The sequence below is a fragment of the Rhodnius prolixus genome, unplaced genomic scaffold (genome assembly GCF_049639745.1).
Source record: "Rhodnius prolixus isolate KJV_2025 unplaced genomic scaffold, Rpr scaffold_12, whole genome shotgun sequence".
NCBI classification, from domain to species: Eukaryota; Metazoa; Arthropoda; class Insecta; order Hemiptera; family Reduviidae; genus Rhodnius; species Rhodnius prolixus.
This window is the reverse complement of record NW_027411635.1, coordinates 8,624,406-8,641,289: the sequence shown is the minus strand read 5'-3', so window position 1 is coordinate 8,641,289 and position 16,884 is coordinate 8,624,406. Positions and strand designations below refer to the sequence as shown.

General features: G+C 32.8%; 1 protein-coding gene across 4 annotated transcripts in view; it reads left to right on the top strand.

The window, feature by feature from the left end:
- Positions 1-7,211: 7,211 nt before the first annotated feature.
- The window catches only part of Mlp60A (Muscle LIM protein at 60A), a 38,616-nt gene continuing 28,943 nt past the window's right edge, over positions 7,212-16,884 (top strand). Inside the window, exon 1 of one of the 4 annotated variants that reach the window (XM_074143227.1) lies at positions 7,212-7,372. The gene's annotated coding sequence lies outside the window, so the exon portion shown is untranslated. Of the gene's footprint in view, positions 7,373-15,348; positions 15,540-16,884 lie in introns of those variants that run through there. The other 3 variants (XM_074143226.1, XR_012463036.1, XM_074143229.1) reach the window with 3 other exon arrangements.

The following is a 16,884-nucleotide window of genomic DNA, read 5'->3' as shown; positions in this document are numbered from 1 at the left end:
CTGCTCCAACTATTTCTTAACTTCTTCGAGGATTTAAGAAAAGTCCGTGCTTTTTCGCAGTTTTCAATAAAAACAAAAGGTTTGATTTTCACTTAGTAAGATTACAACTTGCGGCATGCCATACTTTTTTCTAATTTAATAGAAGCACATACTTTATTATTGAAAGAGTTCTAGAAAATACAAAAATTGTATTTTAAGAATAAAAAAAAAGTTTTGAAATTCACTCTGGTTTTTACGACTAATACACTCGTAGTTTTCTAGTATTTTGTACAAGGATCCGTTACATGAACACCCTCGAGCAAGCTTACTTTTCAAGATCACATCGCCCCAACTAAATGTTTTAAACCAGACCTCAGCTGCCCATGAAAATATAGAACCTACCTACACTAATTCTACTAATTGTGTAAATTAATTTTTGCGAATTGAAGTAAAAGAAAGTTGTCTCGAGTGTTCACGACTCACGTGTTCCTTCGGATATTTATTGACTATGTCCGGTAGGACAGCAGTATAAGGGCTGATCAAAAAAAGTGCACAAAAAAGCGTAACTTTCATAAACATCATACATTAACAATTTTTGTCTCCTTTTCTATAAGAGATAAATTTCACAAATTTTCTCTTTATAGGGCGAATCCTCCTTTATAACTGTAATTTTTTTTTGCAACAACCCAGATTTAATACATTTTGAGAACAAAGTTGGTGAAAATGAGAAAAAACGGCATTTTCAGAAAATGTTTTTGTTATTCGAATTCCTTCACATATCAAATCTTTATATCCCTATTCATATTCTCCAGATTTAAATGAATTCTTTACCGAATTCTAGAGAAATGTTTGGTCTATAAGTGCTACAAAAGGCAATGATATAGTTATAATCTTACTTGAGATATGGAAGCTTTTTTTTTTTTTTTTTTTAACCTACACCTTCACGGTCAATTTCTACTTCGGCCATACGACGTCTGGCAGCCCAATATAAAATATTATTTTTTTTTGTGGGTCCGTGGGCATATTGTCCCGGACATCCTGCAGTTGAGAGCATGCTAGCAGGTGCGGACCATTCATAACATCTCCTCCACAAAGCACACAGATACTACTGTCCTTAATGCCAATTCGGTGGAGATGCTTCTGAAGGTAATCATGCCCCGTCAATAATCTAAAGCATGCCACAGCTGTTGATCTAGGCAGATCGGTGGGGAGTCTTCCTTTGTTATTTCCAAGCACCTCCCATTGTTTCCCTTGTGCTTTTCCCCTTTGTTCTTCGGCCATCTTCAATCGAAATCGGAGCCGGATCTCTCTCTTAGCAGTTCTAAGCGTCAGCGGAGCCTCGAACTGAACTTGATTCGCCCCCTCTTTTGCGAATCTGTCAGCTTCTTCGTTGCCCTGGAGTCCAACATGACTCGGGATCCACTGCAGTACAACTTGCTTCCCTTGCGAAAGTAACCTATCTATGAGAGCCCTGCATTTCTTTATAATGATGTCGTCTTTATCATCATAGCCGGTTACTGCTGAAATAGTTGCTTGGGAATCCACAAGTAAAGCAGTCTTGCAAGTCCCTTTTAGCTACCTCTTCCAACGCTATGGCGATGGCGTGCAGTTCTGCATCAAAATTTGATGCTAACTTTCCGACGGGAACACTCAATTGGAACTGCACTGAGTAGACTCCTGCGCCAGATATGGAAGCTTAAATTTTGAAGGTTTTAAATACGTTAAAATTTTAATTTCAAATTCATTCAAATACCAAAACTTTGTATCTCTCTTCATATTCTTGACCGAATTATAGAGAAAAGTTTGTTCCATAACTGGTATAAATTGCAAGGTTCTAGAGATAAAAGTTAATGTGATACTGGAGGTTAAATTTTTGTGGTTTTGGAAATCGTTCAAATTTCAATCCTTTATATCTCTTTTTGTATAGTTCCGATTTCAATTATTTCTTTACTGAATTGTACAGGAAAGTTTACTCTATAACTGGAATAAACAGCAATGTTTTAATGATTCTAGTTATTGAGATTTTGAAGGTTAAATTTTTGTGGTTTTGTAAATCGTTCAAAATTCAATCCTTTATATCTCTTTTGTAACCTTCCGATTTCAATTATTTCTTTACTGAATTGTACAAAAAAGTTTACTCTATAACTAGTTTAAACAACAATGTTTTAGTGAAACTAGTTATTGAGATATTGAAGGTTAAATTTTGGAGGTTTTTTAAATCGTTCAAATTTCTAACCTCTATATTTCCTTTTGTATTGTTCCGATTTTAATGATTTCTTTACTGAATCGAACAGAAAAGTTTAATCTATAACTGGAATAAATAGCAATGTTTTAATGAGACTAGTTATTGAGATACTAGGAGGGTAAAGTTTTGTGGTTTTGGAAATCGTTCAAATTTCTAACCTCTATATTTCCTTTTGTATTGTTCCGATTTTAATGATTTCTTTACTGAATTGTACAGGAAAGTTTACTCTATAACTGGAATAAACAGCAATGTTTTAATGATTCTAGTTATTGAGATTTTGAAGGTTAAATGTTTGTGGTTTTGTAAATCGTTCAAAATTCAATCCTTTATATCTCTTTTGTAACCTTCCGATTTCAATTATTTCTTTACTGAATTGTACAAAAAAGTTTACTCTATAACTAGTTTAAATAACAATGTTTTAGTGAAACTAGTTATTGAGATATTGAAGGTTAAATTTTGGAGGTTTTTTAAATCGTTCAAATTTCTAACCTCTATATTTCCTTTTGTATTGTTCCGATTTTAATGATTTCTTTACTGAATCGAACAGAAAAGTTTAATCTATAACTGGAATAAATAGCAATGTTTTAATGAGACTAGTTATTGAGATACTAGGAGGGTAAAGTTTTGTGGTTTTGGAAATCGTTCAAATTTCTAACCTCTATATTTCCTTTTGTATTGTTCCGATTTTAAGATGTTACAGGTTAAATTTTGGAGGTTCTTGAATTTGTTCAAAGTTTAAACCTTTGTATCTCTGTTCATATTGTATAGATTTCAATGAATTCTTGCAGAATTGTAGAGAAAAGTTGGCTCTTATCGAAATTCTATGTGGATACAGCTTTTGTTGATCTTGATGTCTATAATAATAGAAAGGTATATTAATAATACACCATCGTCATAAAAATACAATGTTCGAAATTGAGTAAATTCCATCAAAATTAATGATGATTTTGTTTTTTCTTTTTTTTTCTAAACCTCTATGGTCGAGACTAGCCGGCGTACTGTGTATACATTATTTACATTGTTCCAGTGCCTGTTTCTAACATTGTATTATTTTAATTATAATACACGCTTGTCGATATTCTCAATAGCTAGAAGATGCTGAACCGGGCTTTTTTAAGAAAGCATTCATTTTAATTGGGATGCTCGGTGTACAGTCTACCTATCGTAGTTTCTTTAAATATGCTAGATTATCCGTCGACCCGCTCTTCTCGCTGGCGTCGTTTAAATGATTTTCTACTCGCATTCCATGTGTAATACATAGGCATTTCTGAAAAGAGCAGTGTTTTCGCAAACGTGTCAATTTGACGTAACATGAAGAAAGCAGTTAACGTTGTAGCCGGTGGATTCAGGGCTATTTATTACACATTGAAATCTAGGATCTTTTAATTTAACAATTAAATCGGAAACATTGAGATGGAATTGTAAAATTGAAAATTTAGAAATCGTAAATCGGTAACATTGAAATGGAACCGTAAAATATTTTGTGTGTTGCACTTACTTCCAACAGACGGTGCTGCTTATAACGTTTTTACCTGTCACAGATATTACATCTATATAATTGATAATTTAAAAAACGCCCGTATTCGCATGCAACGCTGTGTCGAATTTTCAAAGCAGTCGGTGAAGAACTTTCAAAGATTTAAGAATCGGAACATTAGCATTTTTATTTATAGTCAGAGTACTGAATTTGTTTAATTTGATTATTTTGGCTTTGTACATTCAGAAAGGAGATGTTTGCTTATTTTTCTGAGTCCGCAACAATGACTATGTATTTAGTTTCAAGAAAAAATATGGTTGAATTAGATTCCCGAAAATCGAAAGTTTTGCTTTTCAGAAGAAAAGGAGGGTAAAAAAAGAAATAAAGGTTTATTTCGATGGAAAAAGTTGGAACCAGGTGAAAGAACTAAAATATCTTGGAGTTACTTTTGTTGCAAGATATAAAACTTCATTGAGCACATTGATAAGAGTACAAAAGTGCCTTAAAAGTTACTTTACAGATTCTAAAGACCCCAGTATATTAAGGTCTCAGTAGTGGAGCACTCAGTAAAATATATATTGGGGCAGTTGAACTGATTTCGGCCGGGAAAAAGTTAGACAAACAAAATTAACCAAACTGCATCAATATTTAAGATCCACCTTAAAACGTATATTTCTGGTGAATCCGCACGATTACTACACACTCTCTTATTAGAGTAAGAATTATATTGTAACATGGCTTTGGCGTAGATTTGACATATGCACCAATTTTGTTTGTTTAAGAAAATCAATTAGATTCACAACGAACCAGAATCAGTAGAAACATCCCGTATAATCCATAACCCCAAAATACAAAGTTAATAATAGCAATACACCTATAATATATCTGTAAAAGTAGAGGTTTTTTAAGCTGCCTTTAAAGTATATCACTTGATACCAAAATCACCAAATTGCCTGCATAATATTAATAGTGAATGTTTGGATAAGTTAATTTCAAATATTAAGAAAATCGGTTAAGTGAAACTACCACTTTTTTTTGACAATTTTACCGGGCAAATTTTATTATTCAAGAAATTGTTATAACATAGTGTATAAGAAAAAGTCGAATGACTTTTCACAACTGACTTTTTCCCATGTATGTAACGCCATCTAGTACATATATTTTGTTTCTAGTTAATAGATAGATAGATAAAAAAATTTATTACACATATAAAATACATATTGTACATATATACAGTCTGGAGTGCCAGTTGTGAACTATAACCTCCAGACATAGTTTCTTACAACTAATTTATTAAATTATATTGTATATTAAGGGGAAAACAATGAAAAACCTCTAGCTTTTAAGAAATATTTCATGTCAGGGAGTCCCTAACTCTCCTGTGCCTGTGCACCGTGTCCACATTATAGTCACCTATTCGTCTGCAAAGGTGGTTGTGACTGGATTCACACTTACTGAAGAAACCAGTAGCGAGGTACTTGATGTAGTGTTCTACATTCGAGTAGTCCATGTACCAACATGGACACCAGTTAGAGTGTAAGTCTATAATACGCGTGTAGCGGGCGGAAGTTGTCACAAGCCTGAGGAATTTATTTTGGATTGTTTGCAGCGAGGCGATGTTGGATCGACACGTCAAACTCCAGGAAGGACAAGCATAAAGTAACATGGGCCTAACCACTACCTTGTACAGCAGGAGTTTATTCTCTGGGGACAGTTTAGAGTCCCTGCAGAACAGCGGGAATAGTTTCTAGTTAATACCTTATATAATAACAACAATTATTCAACTGTCCTATTAGAAAGTTTAAATTTTCTGTTTAAATCATTTCATTTCTTTAATGCACATAAATAAAGTGTGATAGATTTAAATCTTTTTGTTTAATTACCTAACACCCTTTCATTGCTAAAGACAAATTATTATATTTTTTACCGGCCACCATAATTGAATTTGTGACTTTTTCTAACCAATTATGACTTTTTTTCAGTGCCTTCATTACCAGTCACTATGTTTGTGAGTGAAGAATAAGATACTTGGTTGCGAGTTTTTTGTATTTTGGAAGAATAATTATGATTTTTTTTTTAAATTTTAAAAGTGCATTCTTATTGTAGCTGTGGAATAAAAAAAATGGCTGAGAAGAATAACCGGTTTAGAAAAAGAGTTAATGAAATTAAATATTCTGGTTGCAAAGAAAGAAAGGGTAGGAATCTGTCTGAAGAAACTGGTTTTAGTTATCAATTTGGTTAACAGTTATGAATCAATCATTAAACCATTTTTTTTTTTTTTTTTTTTAATGTTTAAGGCGCGTCAACTAAAAGTCTAGGTTATTGGCGCCCGGAGCTTTTTTCAGAGCACTATTAGACTGTTTCTTTCATTACAGGCAACACTGTCCATCACCGGACAGTGAGCTGTAAGAAGCACCTAGGAAGAGAAAATCTAAGGGTCAGCAGCTGGATTTGAACCCGGGACATCCGCGTGGGAGTCCAGTACGCTAATAGCATAGCTAATCCCTTCCCTATTAAACCATATTTATACATATGTGAAGGGCAAAAAGCTTTTATTTGTAGACAATGAACATATATAATTTTAACGGAAATTAATAACTAAAGAAGCTAAAGGAAACTCATCACTTTTTTGAATTATAAAGGAAGAGTGAGTGAGTGTTCTACAACCGAAATTTATTATAACCATACCATTTCAACGGTTTTAACCTGTTGGACAATGAATATCAATTGTAAATTTAGATGCTTACATTTTGTAAAATAAAATAAAATGATTGGTATTTATGTTTCGTATGTAATATGTGTGTGTTTGTGTGGCTGTGATTGTGTATAAGTGAAGCATATAGAGTAGAGGGAGTCTAGTTAAGTTTTTTGAATAGTTGCCATAAAACTATTTCTGTATTGTACGGTAAGAACCTATTTCTGTTATATCTGTAATATTAATAGAAGATCTTCTAAAATACATACAAGTCAACAATTCATATCTGAATTACACAGTCTAATAAAATACCGTAGAATTTTTGTACTAGGATACGCTACTGTGGGAACAGTGCTCCTCAAAATTACAGCTCTTTTTTTTTTGGCTGTAGTTCTTATTTAAAAAATAGATCTATTTTATTTACTTGTTAGCTAGCTTAGAGTACAAATCTGTAGTTCCAATGAGCATTGTACAGAAGGTAGATCTATCTACCCATTCTATAACTTCGGGGCCAGTCTAGAGTAAAAGACTGTAATTCCTCTTAAGTTTTTATAAATAGGTAATTGCTTTGTACAATACTGATGTTAGAGTACTAGGCTGTAGGTACATTATTTTTTTTTCTTTGTTTTCATATCTTTAAATACAGATTTGTTGGGCGTAGGTCTTGATAAACTAATTTTTTCTCTACACGCCTAACGTTTCGGCATGTATGTATGTGGGCCTGCATTAGAGGTTGACATGATACGGTAATGTTGACATCATACGTAAGAGTAGTATGCTCCTTCATGGAGGTAATGCACTGTAATGGTTATACGCAGGTAACCAAAGTGGCTGTTTGCCGCTATCTACATGATAGAGATTTGATTAAGTGGTTAGATATTAGTTTAGGTTATTTGGGCTTATTAAATCCATCAAGTAACTTAAACTAATATCTATAAAGAATTAAGGTATGATCCTTCACTATGTGTATACTCTGGTAAGTGCAGTTTGATTATATGTATCCTGTAAAATATACTTTGATTGAGTGTGTCCTCGGTAAAATACGATTTGACTATGAGCATTCTCTATAATGATATAAGGTGGACACTATTCATAGAAGAAAAATAGAAAAGAAATGGTCAAAGTTGGGTGTTTTTGAACGTTACGCTTTTTCGTGCACTTATTGACAATAAACCCTTATACAACTGTCCTACTGGACAGTTTTAATTTTTTGTATTGACTGGTGGACCAGTTTGGGGAGAACAGGGTTGTGTTTCCCTAAATCTTATGTAGGCGATAGATCTGTACAGGATAATTACTACAGACGCCAACAAGGAGCACGAGAATTTAGTTCTCGCTAGTATTGTATAAGAAACAAGATCTGTACTTGGTATTAACTTCCGTACAAGTTAAAGGGAAAAGGCTATAATTTCTCTAAATATTATTCTTAACGTTTCACTCTGGCTAGTATAGTGTCCAATTGCGCACGGAACATCTGTCAATGACAAGCCTAATCAGGCGAATTGATTTCCTTGGAATGCTCTTCTTTTCAGTGAAACTATCGTATAATAAAAAAAAATTATAAATAGATGATTTATGGTAACTGATACTCTCTATTTTTATCTAAAATCATCCTGTGAGAGAGGATTTGATCATCGCTAGGTTTTCCCGGCCAGAAGCCGCAATGATTATTTCCAATTTTTGTCTCTACATGTGGGGAGTAGTCTTTGATATAATGTTGGATTGTATTTTACACGTGCTTGGTGGTAGGAATATCCCTCTTAATTTTTCCCTTCAAGGGGAGTACCCTTCCTTATGGATTAACTGTTCTGGAGCAGCAGTATGGTAAGACTTCAACTATCCCAACCGTTGGGATCAGATCTTGTTGTCCTATAGCTGTTTTTTTTCGCTCGCGCTATCTTTGTAGGACAGATACTCAGCCAGCACTCCTTTCTTATTATACTGTTAGTTTTTGAAAGGCCCTGTTAACCTTTTTTTTTTAATTAAATTTTTGGGATTCATTAACTTGATCTCAGCCTCTCTGTTTTTATCCAGCTGCTTATCTTCCCAATTTCATTTCTTACTTCAGCGTAGAGGCTTTTTTTACTCATGCATTGATGAAATTATAAACTTATTTCATGCAAGATTTACGATCTTTGTTGTACTAAAGGGCGTTTGAATTTCGCAGAGAACTAATTGCAATGGATTTTGGCCTATTGGAAAATTTTCGCTTTTTAAACTTTGAGTGGTTTCTACTTCTAGGACTGCGGTGTCTTCCCACAATACACAAAATAAATAGAAAGTTTTTATCCCACGTGCTTCAGAAATAACACTTAGTTTAGTATTTGATTCTGGATTCAAGCCAAATTCACTGACTCTATGAAAAGGTTTGGTTCTTTTGTAAATATTCCGCCATCTTGGATTGTGCGGAATGGTAGGGGAAATTATAATCTAGGATTTAGTGTTTCTTTTTAATGTAGGTACAAACTGGTGGGTGAGGAAAACTAGTGCTGCAATGCCATAACTTAAAAAAAAAAAGCTAGCGTATTAGTCACTTGGTCAGAGATAGTTTGGCACTAAAACTGTGTTATTGGAACTACAACTACTACATGACTCACCCACATACTACCCACACACAGCTCCCAATTTTAATAAAGCAAAATTATTTAAAAAAATTAAAACAGCATTTTTACGTAACAAAAAAGGATTTAGTTAGTTTTCAAAAAGTTAATTCCGTCAAAAAAAGTCTTTTAGTAGTTATAGCCGTTTAAGTACTGGGTAAAATTAACAGTAACGAATATAATGATTCAAAATTATATATATATGTATATCTGTAGAATAGTAATCTGTGGAGGCACCCCCTGTATAAATTTATTTGATATATATATACCTATATTATTTGATATATTTATTTGGATGGCAATTGCGAAGAGATTCTTTTGTCTGTATTACCCAGGGCGTTTTTTTCTTCAGTTATATTTTGTGTGTTAAACAAAAAGGTGTAAGGGTGTTAAAGAAGGTGTTTAAGAAATATATTATTGTCTTTTCAGTGCTTTTTTGCTTTTCCCTCATTTTTTATTTTCTGCTCTTCTTTTCTCTCTCTCTCTCTATATATATAGTAAAAATTTATATATATATATATATATATAAAAGTTTATAATGAAAGGTGTCCTCATCGCTGTTTCTAGTGGGCTGGTTAAATAATTTTAGTCTGATATTTTTCTAACTCTGGCTATTTACTAAAAGTGTTAAGGAAGACTCTGCCTATATACCCTGACTGAATAAGTGGTACGAATTGCTGTATCATATGCCATTAGTTAGAAAGAAATGTCTAAAAAAAATCGTGAGTCTCTAAAATTTGAAGTGGCAATTGTACTACTTTGGTCAAAGCTTGAGAGTTATTATCTGGATAAGTGATATACTTACTAGATAGCTCCTGAAGATTTCGAAGAGTAGCTAAACCTTAGTCTCAAAACGTTCCGAGAATCCTGAGGAACTCTCCTTGTGTTTTGTTTACAATTATAACGTAAAAGAAGAAATCCTTCATTTTGAACACAGTGTCGTATTCCTTCGCCATTCCGCTTATATGTGCCAGGGGATAGAGTTCTTTCCTAAAATTACTTCTTGCAACTTCTCAACGGTTCTAACTGGCTTCTTTTGATTAAATATGCAGTTGATGTGTGGAATTATAGAAAGCTTCTTGTCACTGATTTAATAATTTTAATTTTAAAAAGAGGGATATATTTTATTACAGCAAAAAATTGACTACTGTTTTTCTGGTTGTTGATAAATAATTCACAAAAATCACTCTTTATCAAAAATTTAAACTGTATTTGGGGATGAAAAACTGCGGCAGACGACTTTCCAAGTCTATTTAATGATAATAATACTTTATTTTTTTAAAAAAAGTATGTACATCATTTTTTGAGAAAAAAGTATATTAGGCATGGCTACATGCAGCCGTCTGCCAGATCTAAGTCGATTTAAAATTATTCTTTTATATTTGTAAATCAAAACTTCTTGGAAGATTGTTGAATGAGGATGTTTAAAAAAACAAAATAAATTAAATTATTATCACGGTAACTAAAATTATATAAATAAATCATCATTACAAGTCTAGGTCAAGAATATACGTTAATACAAAAAGCATGTTAAAAAAATCCCAAATAAATCTACAACTATTAATAATGGTTCAAATTTTGAATGAGAAAAATTTGTTGGAATACTTGTTTTTTTAAAGAAATTTTTATAAATGATTTGGTAGGCACTTGCAATTGTTTGCTGATAGACTAGGAAACATCACTGATAAGTATTTAATTTTAAAACGATAAGACAACATTTTGCACAAGAGTCTGGCTGTAGTTTTGTTGATAGAACTAAAATACTGTTAATAAACTCATACATTAATGAAGTAAAGGCCTGATTAAGGTGATTTTAGGCATCATCACCATCAAAGGTATCTGCTTTGTATTGTGTGACAACATAACCTGAATAAATCTGCCCCCGTATTGGTGATGAGACCACTTATCTGTAGGGATGTTTCATCTTTAGGGAATGAAACTATTCACCCAGTTCTCTAAGAAGACATAGGAGCCATCAGGTAGGGGTAAATACTCCCTGGTGCCAACATATTCCTCATTTTAATGGCCTCACCCCTTAGATTTGCTAAAGAAGACTCTTCCACAATTAAAGAAACTAGCACGATTCTAGGAAGAATGTATTCTCCTAAGTCATCTAGTAACTCCTGTTTCTGGAAGAGTAAGCTTGGGATAGATCATACTTGTCCGAAAATTCAGTTTTTATGAGCGTGACGTCATGTATTGAGGCTGTGGAACTAGCTTTGATTATAATAATTGTGTATTTTACAGGGTTGCATGTTCATATCTGGGTCGAAATTCTGATATTGAAGTACTAAAGGTTAAATTTAGTTACTATCGAATAATTCTTTCAAAAAAAAAAGTAATTCTAATGAAATTTGAATTCTATGGTGTTGTGGTAAATTGATTTACTGTTTTATGGTAAAAAGGTTTAGGTTTTTTTAATCATTGGATTGCTAGTAAAGAGCCTAAAATGCCGAGAAAGTTTTTTGTTCCTAGATCAAAACGAACGATAAGCAGAATCGGAGCGTGGTTATTTTACCTGGGTAAGCTATAATCGAAATCAACCTAAAATCAGACTTCTCTAAATCGTGGCCACTAAATACAGTCCATGAGAACAAGTTGGAAGATGCCTTTCCCAAAAAAATAAAATAATAATATATCGAAAATATCTAATTAACAATTTTCTATTTCCTGACAGAAATATATACATCCGAATCCGTTTTTGTAAGCGACGCGTAATTTTTTACCAACCATGCTCATAGAGAGAGTTCGAGTAGATTTTTTGGGATTAATGTAGTATTAAGTGTATTAATATTAAATCAGTGAAGAAAGACCGAAATTCTAGAAGAGGATCCGTTAAATTTTGTTTTTAATTAAAGCCGAGATCTCTGTCATACACAAAGAATACAATAATTAATCATTACAATAATACAGCTAGAATATATAGCTAGGGAAGAGATTAGCTATGCGGTTAGCGTATTGGATTCCCACGCGGAGGTCCCGGGTTCGAATCCAGCTGCTGACTCTTAGATTCTCTCTTCCTAGGAGCTTCTTACAGCTCACTGTCTGGTGATGGACAGAGTTGTCTGTAACGAGAGAACACTGTCCGGAGGCCGGCAGTGCACTGGAAAAAGCTCCAGGCGCCAATAACCTGAGATGTTGTTGCGCCTTAAATCATTAAAAAAAATACAGCTAGAAATAGAACTTTATTTATTTTTCTTTTGTCTCGCCGTTTTATTCTTCGGGGCCTCAATACTACTGTATAACTCTTTTACGAACAGGCTCCACTTATTCGAAGAGCATGTGATAAGGCTCAGCTTAGGACCCTAAAGGGAAGCTATCCCACTAGTGATGTACTCATTAGTAGTATCTTTCCCGAAAAAAACTCACAAAGATAGCAATGGTTACATAGATATCATCAGGGTAAAATGCAGTGGTGTGTACTATTCATTTTGTTAACAGTATCTCGTGAGTGATGAACGTGATACAAGATCTGATGGAAGTATTCTTAAAATCAGAGAAATATCGAATTTTACTGTTGGTCCATACCATCTTCAAAACGTAAACATCTAGGAACAAATATTGGAAGAAATTATTGGATTGTAAAAATTTTACAAATTATAAAAAATAAATTTAAAGTAAAAAGTAATGCCCATTGTTTCAGACGGGCTTTACGTCTAACTACCGATTAGGTGTCGTGGACACAAACATACTTTACTGTAAATTACTCATAATATAAACATTAAATAAATCTAAAAGCCTAGACCAGGAATAAAACCCAATACCACAGTACATTTTAGCTTTGCAAGTCTCGCTTCTAACCGCTCGGCTAACGTGGCGCCTTTAAAAATGAATGTCATTTCGGTTTTCTAGATGCTAAAAGATAGAATCAAACCTTGAAACTTGAAGGGTTTTGCATCATTCCAGCTAATAGCTGGAATAGTATTATCGGTAATTTACCTTACTAATATTTCATTATATTAATACTTTTTGCAGTTTAGGTTAGGTTATTTTATAGTCATTTAATGTTTCTAAATATTGATGTCAAATCAGTTTGAAAGTAATTGTTTCTCTTAAAATGAACAGTGCTCTTCATTTACAAGAAATACATGACATACTGTCCATACCAATCCTTAAAAATCGATTTAGGTTGCTTAATAAGTGGAAAAATTCAATTCTACAATGAGTCATAATCATACATAGCATAATATCTGTCAGTAAAAGAAAAACTTGACTGGGTACAGAAATTTTAAAACAATCCGCTTCAGAAGGCAATTAAAATTCTGAATAGCATGAAAAATATACAACTTTGAACAAACAAAAATTGTATTACTGCAAAAAGAAAAAAAAGAAGCTTATTAACTCATTTGCCCCTTCAAATCTCATAAGGTTCTTAACTATTTGCTTCTCTCAGCCAGCTTCTTACAGAAAAATACGAAACTGATGTTCTTGCTTGGCCACATCTAAAATTATTTCACCACATCCTTCAGAATAACAATTGCTAAATCAAATTAAAAGTAGTAACTTCCACTTTAAATAAGAAAAGAAAACTAGACATAACCAGTAAATCAGGTTATTACCAAAAGTTTTCTTGACTTAGTTCGATTAGTAAAAAAAAGCGTTTTCGAAACTGTTTTCGCCCCTTAGTAGGCTATCATAGGCAAGCGGTATCAACGAGGTCTTAAATATTACGTATATTTATAAAAATATTCGTGACTTATTAGGCTATACATTTAGAAAATGACGTTGAGATTTAATAGAATTAATAGGAATGTTCCAAGAATTTCGCATGCCTGAATTAATTTTAAGAACCTATTTGATAATTCAGAAATATGTACATAATACTGAACTTAGTGATTCATTAAATAATGGCTCTTACCATATTTACGCCACTAAAGAATTTTTTCCATTAAAGCTCACAGCCCAATAATACGATTCAGTATTATACTCGTATTCAGTTATATTAGACAAGCGTGAATACTAGACAGATTAGCTGCCGTCAGAAAGAATGTTTTGGGACGCGAAACATCTACATCTATAGAGATATTCCGCCATGTTTCACAACAGACTTTCGGGCCATTCTGTGGAAACAAAAAATGCTGCAGAAAGTCATAGCCAATGAGGAGCCTAAAAAGCATTTAGGCAATTGGCCGATTCAATGGTAATCGTTCCATAACTTTTCTTGCTATTGGCGGTAACAATCCTTTTTGCTCTAGTAACATAGGAGATTCGGACTGCAATTGGGTAGCTTCAATGTGCGCCAAGCGGTCCGTCTATTCGATACCGTATGCCACCTCCCTATCAGCCTTAGTGATTTCAACTAGCTCCTGGCAGCACAGAAGGCAATGAATGCCACCATTAAATCGGTTAGTATTGTTAAACCAATGTTAAAGTAGTATTTAACAATTAACAAAATTGGAGAAGTGGCGTAAAAATTTACTGTGAACGAGAAGAGGGCAAGGGTACAGAACATTTGGAAACCAGAAGAATAGAGTATGCGCTCTTAACTTGCATTATCACAATTAAGCTCTGTGTTTTGTTAAAAATTAGATCAATGTATCAGTTTTTATAAATTTTACAGTTTTTATACTTTTATCCATCAATTGTATAATGATTGTATGAAAAGAATTATCTTCACCATTACTTAGCAATGGGATAACCTTTATGTCCTTACTTTTTGACGCCATCAAACCTCTAAGATTAAGGTGTAGGTGATCATCCCGCTTTAAAAGAATCTCTTGATCGGAAAGTACCACCGTTACTAAAGCACTTTTTTCTTTAAATTTCACATTTTTTTTTATGCACCTACAGGCGTATCACTTATATTTGAAACAATTTTCCTAAAAAAGTTCATTTTAGTTTGGTAGAAGGTGGAGCAGCCCATCAAAAAACAGTGTTGCGATTTAGTTATAGGTATTTACAGATATCGAAGACACTCCCTAGCGTAACTCTTGCCCCACTGAACCCCACAAAATTTCCTACTCCTACGAAAGCCTACTCCCCCACTCCAATCTATTTTTTAAAAAATAGAAGTGCCTGGTGACGCTACTGGCTTGGCTAAGAGCAGTTTCCTGGGATGCCTAGACCCCTCGGGATTCAGTCTAGTTGAGACAGTGCCGTAGCCAGGTAGGGGGCATCAGCGCCCCTCAAAAAAAAAATTACAATTTTTGCAAATTCAGATTTCTGTGCGATAACGAAGTGTTTTTTTTTTAAGTGATTTTATTTTATTTTGAATTATTTTACTTTAAAACTATGAGTGTTCGTTCTAAATTTAGAATCCTTCTCCACCAAGTGAAGCAGAAATCAGCCTTACAAACTCCGAAAGTGGTGGGGGAAGATCTAGTCAGGTCTATAAAATGGCTGTGCGAGTGTATAAATTCTTTAGTACTTCTTATAAGGGGAAAAAGTATTTTTTTGGTGCCTATCATAAACAAAAAACAAAAAAATTAACCCGCCATCTTAAATTTTTAAAGTTTCCCAAGTTTTTGAAGTACCCAAGAAACTTATTAAAAACCTTTTTGCCACAAATCTACAAACACAGTTCTAATTTATTTTTTTGAAAAGGTAAGTAGACAATTTGTTTATTCATTTTTTTTTTCATTTACTTTTACAAGTGTAAGTTTGGTCTATTTTTTGTATTTCTTCCTATAAAGCCGCCCCCTACATTTCTCCATTTTGACTGACCAGTGTTGCCTTAAAAAAAAAAAAAAATTATAAAAGTCGCAAGTACAGCCAAAATTAAAAAAAAAAGAAAAGAAAAGAAAGTAGCTGTAATTTGAAATTTGTTTGAATTCCGGTTGCAACTAAAGAAAATCTTTTTGAGTGGTTGCACCTTTAAATTAGATAAATCTAAATTTTTTAATTATTTAAAAAAAAATCACTAATGAAAGGGTACCCAAAACTAAAAAAAAAATAAATGAAATTCTTACGTAAAAGAGTATATACGGGAAATTATTCTTATTGAAAAACTTTAAAAAAAAGGAAGCAAATTTTTTCCCCAGACATGGTATTTTTTAAAATTTATTTAGTTCCATTTAATATTATCATTAGGATTTTTATTAACCTAATAATATAACTGAAACTTCTCAGACCCCTATGAACATAGATTTTTATTAGATTCTTGTTTTTATTTATTATTATTCATCGCCCTCAATGTGTGTATGCAGTCAACATAAACTCAAAAATGGGGACATCGGAGAAAGTTCAAATTTAATATTTAATCTTTAGTATTAGTAGGACCCCAAAATTAGGATAATTTTAAAAATCAGCCCCCACTGGAAGTACTCATTCTGGAGTCGATGTTCTTTAAACATAATGTAAACAAGTTTGTTCTGTAACTTTGGAAATTTTTTGGAAAACAGTGGTAACTTTTTTTCTTTTAAGTTTGTATAAATATTAAATTATATCACTGGCTGTCAACTTTAATTTGAAACATTTCACTAGTTGACATGCTTCTTTTCTAAGTAACTAATATTCAATTAATGTTTCCAAATGTGAAGGAAATCTATAACTCAAAACTTTGATCGATTAGAGTAAGTCGTCGAGTGAGGTTACCAAAGATTCTTTTTAGATAATAATTTTAAATGTCAATTCGTTTTTAGACTTGGAACTTATATTAAATACTTTTTGAATGATGCTTAAAATATTAAACTATTTTAATTATCAATAATAAAACTGTTACTGTTCAGCAAGAAGGTACTGACGTCCAGCATCTCCTCAAGCAGACTGAAAAAATGAAAGAAAAAAAAATCATGAATAGATATCCCATCTTACCAAGATTGGGCAGACTTTTTTTTAAAGACAGAAATTTTTATTTGATTTTCTATATTCACCCTAAACTTTAAATTTTATGATTTATTTTTTAATTATAAAACAAAAAGTGATATATATAAAACATTTTTAATAAACT